Source organism: Oncorhynchus masou, chromosome 24 (assembly GCF_036934945.1).
Source record: "Oncorhynchus masou masou isolate Uvic2021 chromosome 24, UVic_Omas_1.1, whole genome shotgun sequence".
Classification (NCBI taxonomy): domain Eukaryota; kingdom Metazoa; phylum Chordata; class Actinopteri; order Salmoniformes; family Salmonidae; genus Oncorhynchus; species Oncorhynchus masou.
In genome coordinates this window covers 25476840-25488717 of record NC_088235.1, presented here as the reverse complement: position 1 = coordinate 25488717, position 11878 = coordinate 25476840, and the positions used below count along the sequence as shown (strand labels likewise).

Here is an 11878-nt window from a genome sequence, read left to right as displayed (position 1 = left end):
AGAGAACTGGCCATGTGGTGCCAGGATAAGAACCTCTCCCTCAACATGATCAAAACAAAGGAGATGATTGTGGACTACAAGAAAAGGAGGACCGAGCACGCCCCCATTCTCATTGACAGGGCTGTAGCCTCTCTAGCCGCAGCCTGTGTTATGCAGGCTGCAAGGAGTCATGAGATACATACTAAATAATACATTACATTACACCCCCCCCCCCCCCCCTTTACACCACTGCTACTCTCTGTTGTTATCATCTATGCATCGTCACTCTAATAACTCTACCTACATGTACATATTACCTCAACTAACCGGTGCCCCTGCACACTGACTCTGTACCGGTACACCCCTGTATATAGTCTCGCTATTTTACTGCTGCTCTTTAATATACTTGTTACTTTTATTTCTTATTCTTATCCTTATTTTTTTTTAACTGCATTGTTGGTTAGGGGCTCGTAAGTAAGCATTTCACTGTAAGGTTGTATTCGGGCGTATGTGACTAACAAAATTTAATTTGAACATTACTCAAACAGAGTGAGAGAGAGCGAGAAAGAGAGAGAAATACATTTCAGATTCACATACACATGACAGCTGCCAGCAGAAATTCGTAGCTGATGTTAGCTACATTAGGAGGGATAAGCTAGCAGGTGGTTGGCTAACGCTACCTCGACAGCATGCAACTAATATAGCTCCTAGCCTACATGATGCAAAAATATATATATTTAGCTAGAAATGTTTCACCGTTAGCATGTAAACAAAGCGTTGAATGCAAACTTGATCGCATGTTTCTATGGAAACCCTGGCGTTGTCCATCTGTAATTATTCCATGTACAAAATTGGTTTGTGAAGAACAAAAAGTAAAGTCCTGCCCACAATGACAAAAAATGATTACACAACATTTAGCTACCTCCGACAAATGGGTATCATACCAACGTATAACCAACCCACAGACATGGAATAAATATGTGAAAGGGGAGGGCTTTAGGACCGAGCCCTCTTACGCAAGTTTCCTAGATCATTCCCTAAAATAAAAAACGCGCATGAGAAGGAGGCGTGAACGCATGGTCCGGACCAGAAGACAAAGCATCCTCAGGTATGAACACCCTGATCATTAATTAAGCAACTGCTGAACATTGGCGTGACTGAAGTTCCATACCCGTTGATAATTTTGTATGTCACCGATTGCTGAGGTCCGTTTTGTCGATAAATCGTGACTTGCAGCCTCATTCAGTGGTGTTTATTATCAAGCTTTATTATAAGAGCTTTAATACAAAGTCATCACTTCATATCGATATTGCATTACTTATTATTTTTGTCTGTATGCCCCTATGGTAATTTTTGCACAACTGTAGCTGTGTAGCCTAAAGACCCGACGTTGAATTGCTTTGGATTGATTCAATGTCAGTCATAAATGAGCGTTTGGATCAAGTAAGTTTCATCTCACAACCTCTACAAGCAAGAATGTTGAATTAAAATATAATGTACTTATAACGTACTTTATCGTTTGTCCATGTGGTTGGTCCTTTTGCAGGTAGGAATGTGAGAATATATCAACAGGGAAGTATAATTACATCAACTGTTCAAAGGGCTGGTAATGTGTCCAGATTTCTACCACCTGAAGCATGCACAGAGCTCGGAAAATATGCATGGGTCTCATGCATGTATTTTCATCTTGTGCCATGCTTCGGGTGATAGAAATATTAACTCACAAGCAGCGCTTTGAAAAAATGTATGTAATTATACTTTCCTGTGTATATATTGTCTCACATTCCTACATGCAAAAGGACCAACCACACGGCCAACCGTTGAAGTAAGTTAAAATATAATTTTATTTAACATAATGGCTTGTAGAGGTAGTGAAACTTTAATGATCCAAACGCGCATTTATGCCTAACGTAGAATTCAATGCAATTAAACGTAGGGTCTTCAGACTAGTAGATGTGATGAGTTTTAGTAGCCAAACAGGTTGTTGTGATAGGAAGATGTGTTTTTAGTCAAAGTCAAACAGGTGAAGTTCCATATCACAAACTGATGGTATTTAACATATTACGGTAGGATGTTTATCAATGATTTATATATACACTAAATGACTGACGGGGGCGCTGTTTTAAAAACACTGCGCCGCCATCTTGGCACTCACTCACAGTTGTAAAACATATTTTAGAAGCTATAGAAATGCATTTATTAATATCTAAATTTGTTTTTGACATGTTTTTTTATTAGACATCTTAATACATACTTTTACATTATATTATGCAGGTTGAACACAAAAAATGTAAAATATATAAAAACATGTATCAGTTTTTAGAAAGTACAAATGTTACTGTTCCCACTACAATCCTTGAAACATTTGAATTGAAATACTGTAGAATTCCATTCATTCCTATGGACGACTGCTTCTTCTGGGGAGTGCCAATATGGCCGACCGGTGGCTTCAAATCTACTCATTGACCAATACATAGTATCAACAATATAAATCATTAATGTATATCTTAGAAGTGTTTATTTCCTATTTCTCCTATTTCTCTTCTTTATTTCTCTTCTTTACATCCCTGTTAGTGCACATTTCACTTTTGCCAAGATAATCCATCCACCTGATAGTTGTGGCATATCAAGAAGCTGTTTAAACCGCATGATCATTGCACAGGTTCACCATGTGCTAGGGACAAATCAAAGTATATTTGTCACGTGCGCCAAATACAGTGAAATGCTTACTTACAGACTCTGACCAATAGTGCAAAAAAGCTATTAGGTGAACAATAGGTAGGTAAAGAAATAAAAAGACAGGCTATATACAGTAGCGAGGCTACATACAGACACCGGTTAGTCAGGCTGATTGAGGTAGTATGTACATGTCGATATGGTTAAAGTGACTATGCATATATGATGAACAGAGAGTAGCAGTAGCGTAAAAGAGGGGTTGGCGGGTGGGACACACTGTCGTGTCCCACTCACTCTAAAATGTGCAGTTTTCTCACACAACACAATGCCACAGATGTTTTGAGGGGGCGTGCAATTGGCATTCTGACTGCATGAATGTCCACCAGAGCTGTTGCCAGAGAATTTAGTGTTCATCTCTCTACCATAAGCCGTTAATGTCATTTTAGAGAACTTGGAAGTATGTCAAACCGGCCTCACAACCACAGACATCGTGTATGGCGTTATGTGGCTGAGTGGTTTGCTGATGTCACCGTTGTTAACAAAGTTCCCCATGGTGGCGGTGGGTTTATGGTATTGGCGGGCGGACAACGAACACAATTGCATTTCATCGATGGAAATGTCAATGCACAGAGATACCTGCTCCTGAAGCTCATTGTTGTGCCATTGATCCGCCGCCATCCCCTCATGTTTCAGCATAATGCACAGCCCCATGTCACAGATCTGTCCACAATTCCTGGAATCTCAACATGTCCCAGTTCTACCATGGCTTGCGTACTCACCAGACATGTCACCCATTGAGCATGTTTAGGATTCTCTGGATCAACGTGTGCGACAGCGTGTTCCAGTTCCCGACAATATACAGCAACTTTGGACAGCCATTGTAGAGGAGTGGAACAACATTCCACAGCCCACAATCAACTGCCTGATCAACTCTATGCAAAGGAGTTGTGTCACACTGCATGAGGCAAATGGTGGTCACACCAGATACTGACTGTTTTTCTGATCCACACCCCCTACCTTTTGTTTTCCGGTATCTGTGACCAACAGATGCACATCTATATTCCCAGTCATGTGAATCCATAGATTAGGGCCTAATGAATGTATTTCAATTGACTGATTTCAATATATGAACTGGAACTCTGGAAAACCTTTGAAATTGTTGCATGTTACATTTTTTTTGTTCAGTATAGTTGCAGGTACACTCCGCCAAAACCCATCGCCACTCAACTCCATGAGGTGTGATTTACATATTGTGGAATTGAGAATTCTCAACTAGGCTATAGCCTATACTGTGAAGGTGAGAGTGAATTTGACAGTAACTTACAGCTAGTGGTAAGTTACTGTATTAGAATTACAGTAGGTGTACTGCAATATGAAATACAGTATCAAAGCAAGTACTGTGTAATGACACACCGTACAATACTGTTTCATTGACTTTATTGACTGTTAAAAAAAGAGTAAATGCTAATAATCTGAATGGATGAATTAATCAAATTCATTGAGGGGTAGGGGTTTGTATTTCACACTAGCTGTAACTACAGTACATGGGATTGGTGCAAGCAGGTTTACACACGACAGCTTATTAATGAATGTTTGGTGTTTTATTTCACTTACACTTACAGCTGGAGGCCTTAACAAAGGCTTCCAAACTGGCAGCAACTACAAGGCAAAACAGACCAAAAGGACACATCAAAATACTCCACTATTAAAGGTTTACAACTTTCTGCCACTCCATTCTGTCCCCTATACATTTAAAAGTGATGGGGTCTATAACCACATAGGAGTTGGTACAGTGCTCTAACCCTAACCCACTGACGGGTGCAACAAATATAGCCTCTTACAAGGCACACCTCAATTTGTTAATGAGCCTAGGAAGCAACAATACCATGCACCCACTAGTGGTGAAAAAGTTTTTGGTGCTCCAAAAATACAGTATTGTATTCTGTTGGATGGAGAATACAGCAATTATTTCCTCGCACTGTAAAAGAAAATGTTACTTGCTTTTACGGTAACTTACTGGCAGCCAGTTACCTGCAAGTTACTGTAAATTCCAAAGAAACTTTAGCTTAACAGTACATTACTGTATAGAAAGCACTTCTTTACAGTAATGTACTGTTAAACCAAAGCTCCTTTGGATTTTATAGTAACATACTGTACTGACATTTCTTTTTTACAAATATTCAGTAACTTGCAGGTAATTGGCTGCCAGTAAGTTACCATAAACAAAAGTTACATTTTTTTTTACAGTGTACCATTTACAGTATGTTGCAGTATTTTAATTTTGATAACTCTCAAAATAACCACATAAATCAGTTTTCGATTACAGTGTAAGTTGCTACTGTCATGTTGAGCGCGTAGGCTGTTGTGGTATATGATCTGCGCTGGCATCCTCTCCCTGACTCGGATCATAACATTGCTCAGCCTCAACAGGAAAAAGCTGTTAAACATTAGAAAGAGATTATGCATTATTCCGATCTCGTTTTATCTCCAGGAATTTCACACGTTCAAATTCTGAAACAAGATTGATGGTTTCAGCCTTTAGCCTGTTCTCTCAGAAAGACATTTGGAGCAATGTGACTCCCATTGTCACACCCTGACCATAGTTTACTTTGTATGTTTCTGTTTTGGTTGGTCAGGGTGTGATCTGAGTGGGCATTCTATGTTGGATGTCTTGTTTGTCTATTTCTATGTCTGGCCTGATATGGTTCTCAATCAGAGGCAGGTGTTAGTCATTTTCTCTGATTGGGAACAATATTTAGGTAGCCTGGGTTTCACTGTGTGTTTGTGGGTGATTGTTCCTGTCTCTCTGTTTTGCACCAGATAGGGCTGTTTTCGCACGTTTGTTATTTTGTTAGTTTAATCGTGTATAGTTTCTTTATTAAAATCAAATGAATAACAACCACGCTGCATTTTGGTCTGCTCCTCCTTCCCACAACGAAAGCCGTGACAGAATCACCCACCACAACAGGACCAAGCGGCGTGGTAACAGGCAAAAAAAAAGAAGCAACAGCAGGAGCAACAAAAAGAGGAATGGACATAGGAGGACGAATTGTTTGGAGAAGGACCCTGGGATCAACCTGGAGAATATCGCCACCCAAAGAAGAACTGGAGGCGGCGAGAGCTGAGAGGCGCTGGTATGAGGAGAAGCAACAGCGGCAGCAGGAGCAACAATATCGGGACTACACTACTTGGGAGGAAATAGACAGGTGGGCGGTCGACCCAGGGAGAGTGCCGGAGCCCGCCTGGGATTCACTGGAGCAGTGCGAAGAGGGTTATAGGAGAATGGAGATGGCGACGCAAGCACGGCGGTGCGGAAGGAAGCCCGAGAGTCAGCCCCAAAAATTTCTTGTGGGGGGGGGGGCTCACAGGGAGTAGGGCTACGCCAGGTAGGAGACCTGCGCAAACTTCCTGTGCTTACCGGGGGCTAAAGAGACCGGGCAGGCACCGTGTTATGCTGTGGAGCGCATGGTGTCTCCAGTGCGAGTGCATAGTGCGGTACATACCAGCTCTTCGTATTGGCCGGGCTAGAGTGGGCATCGAGCCAGGTAAGGTTGGGCAGGCTCGGTGCTCAAGAGCTCCAGTGCGCCTGCACGGTCCGGTCTATCCAGTGCCACCTCCACACATCAGTCCTCCGGTGGCAGCTCTCCGCACCAGGCTTCCTGTGCATGTCATCGGCCCAGTACCACCAGTGCCAGCACCACGCATCAGGCCTACAGTGTGCCTCGCCTCTCCAGCGCTACCGGAGCCTTTCTCCTCTCCTGCGCTGCCGGAGTCTCCCGCCTGTTCAGCGCTGCCCGAGCCTTCCTCCTCTCCTGCGCTGCCGGAGCCTCTCGCCTCTCCAGCACTGCCGGAGCCTTTCTCCTCTACAGCGCTGCTGGACTCTCCCGCCTGTTTAGCGCAGCCAGAGCCTTCCTCCTCTCCTGCGCTGCCGGAGTCTCCTGCCTGTTCAGCACAGCCAGAGCTGCCAGCCTGCATGGAGCAGCCAGAGCTGCCAGCCTGCATGGAGCAGCCGGAGCTGCCAGTCTGCAAGGAGCTGCCAGTCTGCAAAGAGCTGTCAGTCTGCATGGAGCAGCCAGAGCTGTCAGTCTGCATGGAGCAGCCAGAGCTGTCAGTCTGCATGGAGCAGCCAGAGCTGTCAGTCTGCATGGAGCAGCCAGAGCTGCCAGTCTGCATGGAGCAGCCAGAGCTGCCAGTCTGCATGGAGCAGCCAGAGCTGCCAGTCTGCATGGAGCAGCCAGAGCTGCCAGTCTGCATGGAGCAGCCAGAGCTGCCAGTCTGCATGGAGCAGCCAGAGCTGCCAGTCTGCATGGAGCAGCCAGAGCTGCCAGTCTGCATGGAGCAGCCAGAGCTGCCAGTCTGCATGGAGCAGCCAGAGCTGTCAGTCTTCATGGAGCAGCCAGATATGTCAGTCTGCATGGAACAGCCAGAGCTGTCAGTCTGCATGGAACAGCCAGAGCTGTCAGTCTGCATGGAGCAGCCAGAGCTGCCAGACTGCAAGGAGCTGCCAGACTGCAAGGAGCTGCCAGACTGCAAGGAGCTGCCAGACTGCAAGGAGCTGCGAGTCTGCATGGAGCAGCCAGAGATGCCAGTCTGCATGGGGCCGCCAGAGCCGCCAGTCTGCATGGGGCCGCCAGAGCCGCCAGTCTGCATGGGGCCGCCAGAGCCGCCAGTCTGCATGGGGCCGCCAGAGCCGCCAGTCAGCATGGGGCCGCCAGAGCCGCCAGTCAGCATGGGGCCGCCAGTCAGCATGGGGCCGCCAGAGCCGCCAGTCAGCATGGGGCCGCCAGAGCCGCCAGTCAGCATGGGGCAGCCAGAGCCGCCAGTCAGCATGGGGCAGCCAGAGCCGCCAGTCTGCCAGGATCCGCCAGTCAGCCAGACTCTTCCAGATCCGCCAGTCAGCCAGACTCTTCCAGATCCGCCAGTCAGCCAGACCCTTCCAGATCCGCCAGTCAGCCAGACCCTTCCAGATCCGCTAGTCAGCCAGACTCTTCCAGATCTGCCAGACTCTTCCAGATCTGCCAGTCAGCCAGACTCTTCCAGTCAACCAGACTCTTCCAGATCCGCCAGTCTGCCAGACTCTTCCAGATCCGCCAGCCAGCCAGGATCTGCCAGAGCCTTCCTCCTCTCCTGTGCTGCCGGAGTCTCCCGCCTGTCCGGCGCTGCTGCCGGAGTCTCCCGCCTGTCCGGCGCTGCTGCCGGAGTCTCCCGCCTGTCCGGCGCTGCTGCCAGAGTCTCCCGCCTGTCCGGCGCTGCTGCCGGAGTCTCCCGCCTGTCCGGCGCTGCTGCCGGAGTCTGAGGAGCCCCTCTGTCCCGAGCTGCCCCTCTGTCCCGTGTTATTTAGTAGGGTTGCCGTAGCTAGGAGGTCACAGAAGCGGACAGGGTGGGGGAGGACTACGGTGAAGTGGGGGCCACGTCCAGCACCAGAGCCGCCGCCTCGGACAGATGCCCACCCAGACCCTCCCCGATAGGTTCAGGTTTTGCGGCCGGAGTCCGCACCTTGGGGGGGGGTTCACGCGTTCAAATTCTGAAACAAGATTGATGGTTTCAGCCTTTAGCCTGTTCTCTCAGAAAGACATTTGGAGCAATGTGACTCCCATTGTCACACCCTGACCATAGTTTACTTTGTATGTTTCTATGTTTTGGTTGGTCAGGGTGTGATCTGAGTGGGCATTCTATGTTGGACGTCTTGTTTGTCTATTTCTATGTCTGGCCTGATATGGTTCTCAATCAGAGGCAGGTGTTAGTCATTGTCTCTGATTGGGAACCATATTTAGGTAGCCTGGGTTTCACTGTGTGTTTGTGGGTGATTGTTCCTGTCTCGGTGTTTTGCACCAGATAGGGCTGTTTTCGGTTTTCGCACGTTTGTTATTTTGTTAGTTTAATCGTGTATAGTTTCTTTATTAAAATCAAATGAATAACAACCACGTTGCATTTTGGTCCGCTCCTCCTTCCCACAACGATAGCCGCGACACCCATGCTATTTCATGGAAAGTATGAATAAGACCGAATAGCAAAGATAAGTCAGTGAGATTTGAGGCAAAAAAATACTGTATATAAATTCACCAATTGCTTAATCAGCATTATTTTGTGACTTCAAAAGGACATGAATTTGCTAAAGTTTGTTTACTCAACAAACTGCTCGAAGTGAGCTGAATTTGAACCAGCTTGTTGAGTAAAATTACAAATTAATGTTTGCTCAAAACCACGGCCAGTATTATCATATTTCCCAGAATGCTCAATTACAGGTTTTTTTTCTTCTCAATTGTTTGTTTCAATACCTGCGTTTTTGCATGTACGTTGATTTAATCTTATGCTACACAAACATAAATAACACATTTTATCTAAACTCATCCAATCTGTTATTAGTTGGTGCACCTGATACGGAGATGGTGGTCCCACTTAATGAGATTTAGGTCGTCTCAATATTCCTGGAAGTCTTTCCCAATGCAGGTTGCAGGTGATTTTAAAATGTCATATTGTTTAATATCCTCAATGACTGTATTCCAATAGGAATTACACATCACTGCAAGCCAGTGTAATGTCACTTCCAGGCTTGATGTGGCTTGTATACCAGGAGTTTCAGACCACTATGTTAGGGTGTAATGAGGTCCTCAAAGAAAGACCTTATGTTATGTATTGTCATAGTTTAATTTTTATGATGACATATTCACGTAGACAATCACATGGTGAATGCCCTGGCCTAAGAACCATTGAATACAACAACCATGTCTCTGTCGCTAACAAATAAAGTAATGGGTGGTAAGTAACTTCAGTTCACTTGAAAGGCAAGGCACCCTGGGAAATATGAAAATATGGTTGAATTGTATGTTCACTCAACTGAAAGTTGGTTCAGCTATATGTCCAATTGTTGCGCAAACTCCTATTGCTCATATAAACAATCCTATTGTGTTTGATTTAACATACAATTATAAGGCAACCAAATGCAATACTATTTTGTTGAGCAAGCTCACAATCCTGTTGCTGCTTGTTGCCTTGATATTTTAAAGCAGAATCCTTGGTTGCTACATCCATTTTTGGAGTTATAGATTAAATATATATCCATTGATTCTTGAAGAATATACAGTGCCTTGCAAAAATATTCATCCCCCTTGGCACTTTTACAATTTTGTTGCATTACAACCTGTAATTTAAATGTTTTTTATTTGGATTTAATGTAATGGACATACACAAAATAGTCCAAATTGCTGAAGTGAAATGAACAAAAAAAACTTGTTTCAAAAAATAAAAAAACTGAAAAGTGGTGTGTGCATATGTATTCACCCCCTTTTGCTATGAAGCCCCAGTTACCAATTACCTTCAGAAGTCACATAATTAGATTAGGTTAGATTGCACACAGATGGACTTTATTTAAGTGTCACATGATCTCAGTATATAAACACCTGTTCTGAAAGACTCCAGTCTGCAACACCACTAAGCAAGGGGCACCACCAAGCAAGCAGCACCATGAAGAATAAGGAGCTCTCCAAACATGTCAGGGACAAAGTTGTGGAGAAGTACAGATCAGGGTTGGGTTATAAAAACATATCAGAAACTTTGAACATCCCACGGAGCACCATTTTTATATCCATTATTAGAAAATGGAAAGAATATGGCACCACACCAAACCTGCCAAGAGAGGGCCACCCACCAAAACTCACGGACCAGGCAAGGAGGGCATTAATAAGAGAGGCAACAAAGAGACCAAAGATAACCCTGAAGGAGCTGCAAAGCTCCACAGTGGAGATTGGAGTATGTCCATAGGACCACTTTAAGCCGTACACTCCACAGACCTGGGCTTTATGGAAGTGTGGCCAGAACAAAGCCATTGCTTGAAGAAAAATAAAAAGCAAACACATTTGGTGTTCGCCAAAAGGCATGTGGGAGACTCCCCGAACATGGAAGAAGGTACTCTGATCAGATGATACTAAAATTGAGCTTTTTTGGCCATCAAGGAAAACGCTATGTATGGTGCAATCCCAACACCGCATCACCCCGAGAACACCATCGCCACTGCGAAGCATGGTGGTGGTAGCATAATGCTGTGGGGATGTTCTTCATCTGCAGGGACTGGGAAACTGGTCAGAATTGAAGGGATGGTGGATGGCGTAAATACAGGGAAATTCTTGAAGGAAACCTGTTTCAATCTTCCAGAGACTTGAGAGTGGGATAGAGGTTCACCTTCCAATAGGACAATGACCCTAAGCATACTGATAAAGCAACACTCGGGTGGTTTAAGGGGGAACATTTAAATGTCTTGGAATGGCATAGTCAAAGCCCAGACCTCAATCCATTTGAGAATCTGTGGTGTGACTTAAAGATTGCATTACACAGGCGGAACCTATCCAACTTGAAGGAGCTGGAGCAGTTTTGCCTTGCAGAATGGGCAAAAATCCCAATGGCTAGATGTGCCAAGCTAATAGAGACATACCCCAAGAGACTTGCAGCTGCAAAAGATGGCTCTAGAAAGTATTCTTTGGGGGGGGGGGGGGTGAATAGTTATGCATGCTCAAGTTCTGTTTTTTGGGGGGTTTTATTTCTTGTTTATTTCACCCAAGAAAATATTTGTACATCTTTAGAGTGGTAGGCATGTTGTGTAAATCAAATGATACAAACCTCCAAAAAATACATTTTAATTCCTGGTTGTAAGGCAACAAAATAGGAAAATGCCAAGGGTGTGAATACTTTCGCAAGCCACTATCTTATACTTTCCTCAAGCTTACTTCAACTGTCGTACCCCATCAGAACTCAAAATATGCTTGTTTTACCCCAATGTTTGTAAACAATGTATAGCCTCAACATGGCTTAAACTATCCTTTTGATTTCATGCATAGTCAGTCCTTGCATCCATTGCTCTGTTTTATAAATTTGAGAGTGGTTACATTTCTCCAGGCCCATCCCTCATCTTTTTATCAAAACAGAGGCGTGGTGTCTGCAGTGTTATTGTTTCAAGTAAGGATTCTAGCTTTAGGTTGATTCAACACATTTTTACAGTGTACAGAACATACAGTGCATTTGGAAAGCTTTCAGACCCCTTGACTTTTATGTTACAGCCTTATTCTAAAATTGATGAAATCGTGTGTGTGTGTGTCCCCCCCCCCCCCCCGTCAATCTACACACAATACCCCATAATGACAAAGTAAAAACAGGTTTTTAGAAATGTTGCCAAATTTATTTGCAGGGTAGCCTAGTGGTTAGAGCGTTGGACTTGTAACCGGAAGGTTGC

The 11878-nt window shown here is 44.6% G+C and overlaps 1 protein-coding gene across 2 annotated transcripts in view; it reads left to right on the top strand.

Annotated features, from left to right (window-relative positions):
* Positions 1-1035: 1035 nt before the first annotated feature.
* Positions 1036-11878, top strand: part of LOC135511929 (monocarboxylate transporter 4-like) — a 28081-nt gene continuing 17238 nt past the window's right edge. For both annotated transcript variants that reach the window (XM_064933457.1, XM_064933455.1), the window contains exon 1: positions 1036-1087. The gene's annotated coding sequence lies outside the window, so the exon portion shown is untranslated. The remainder of the gene's footprint in view (positions 1088-11878) is intronic.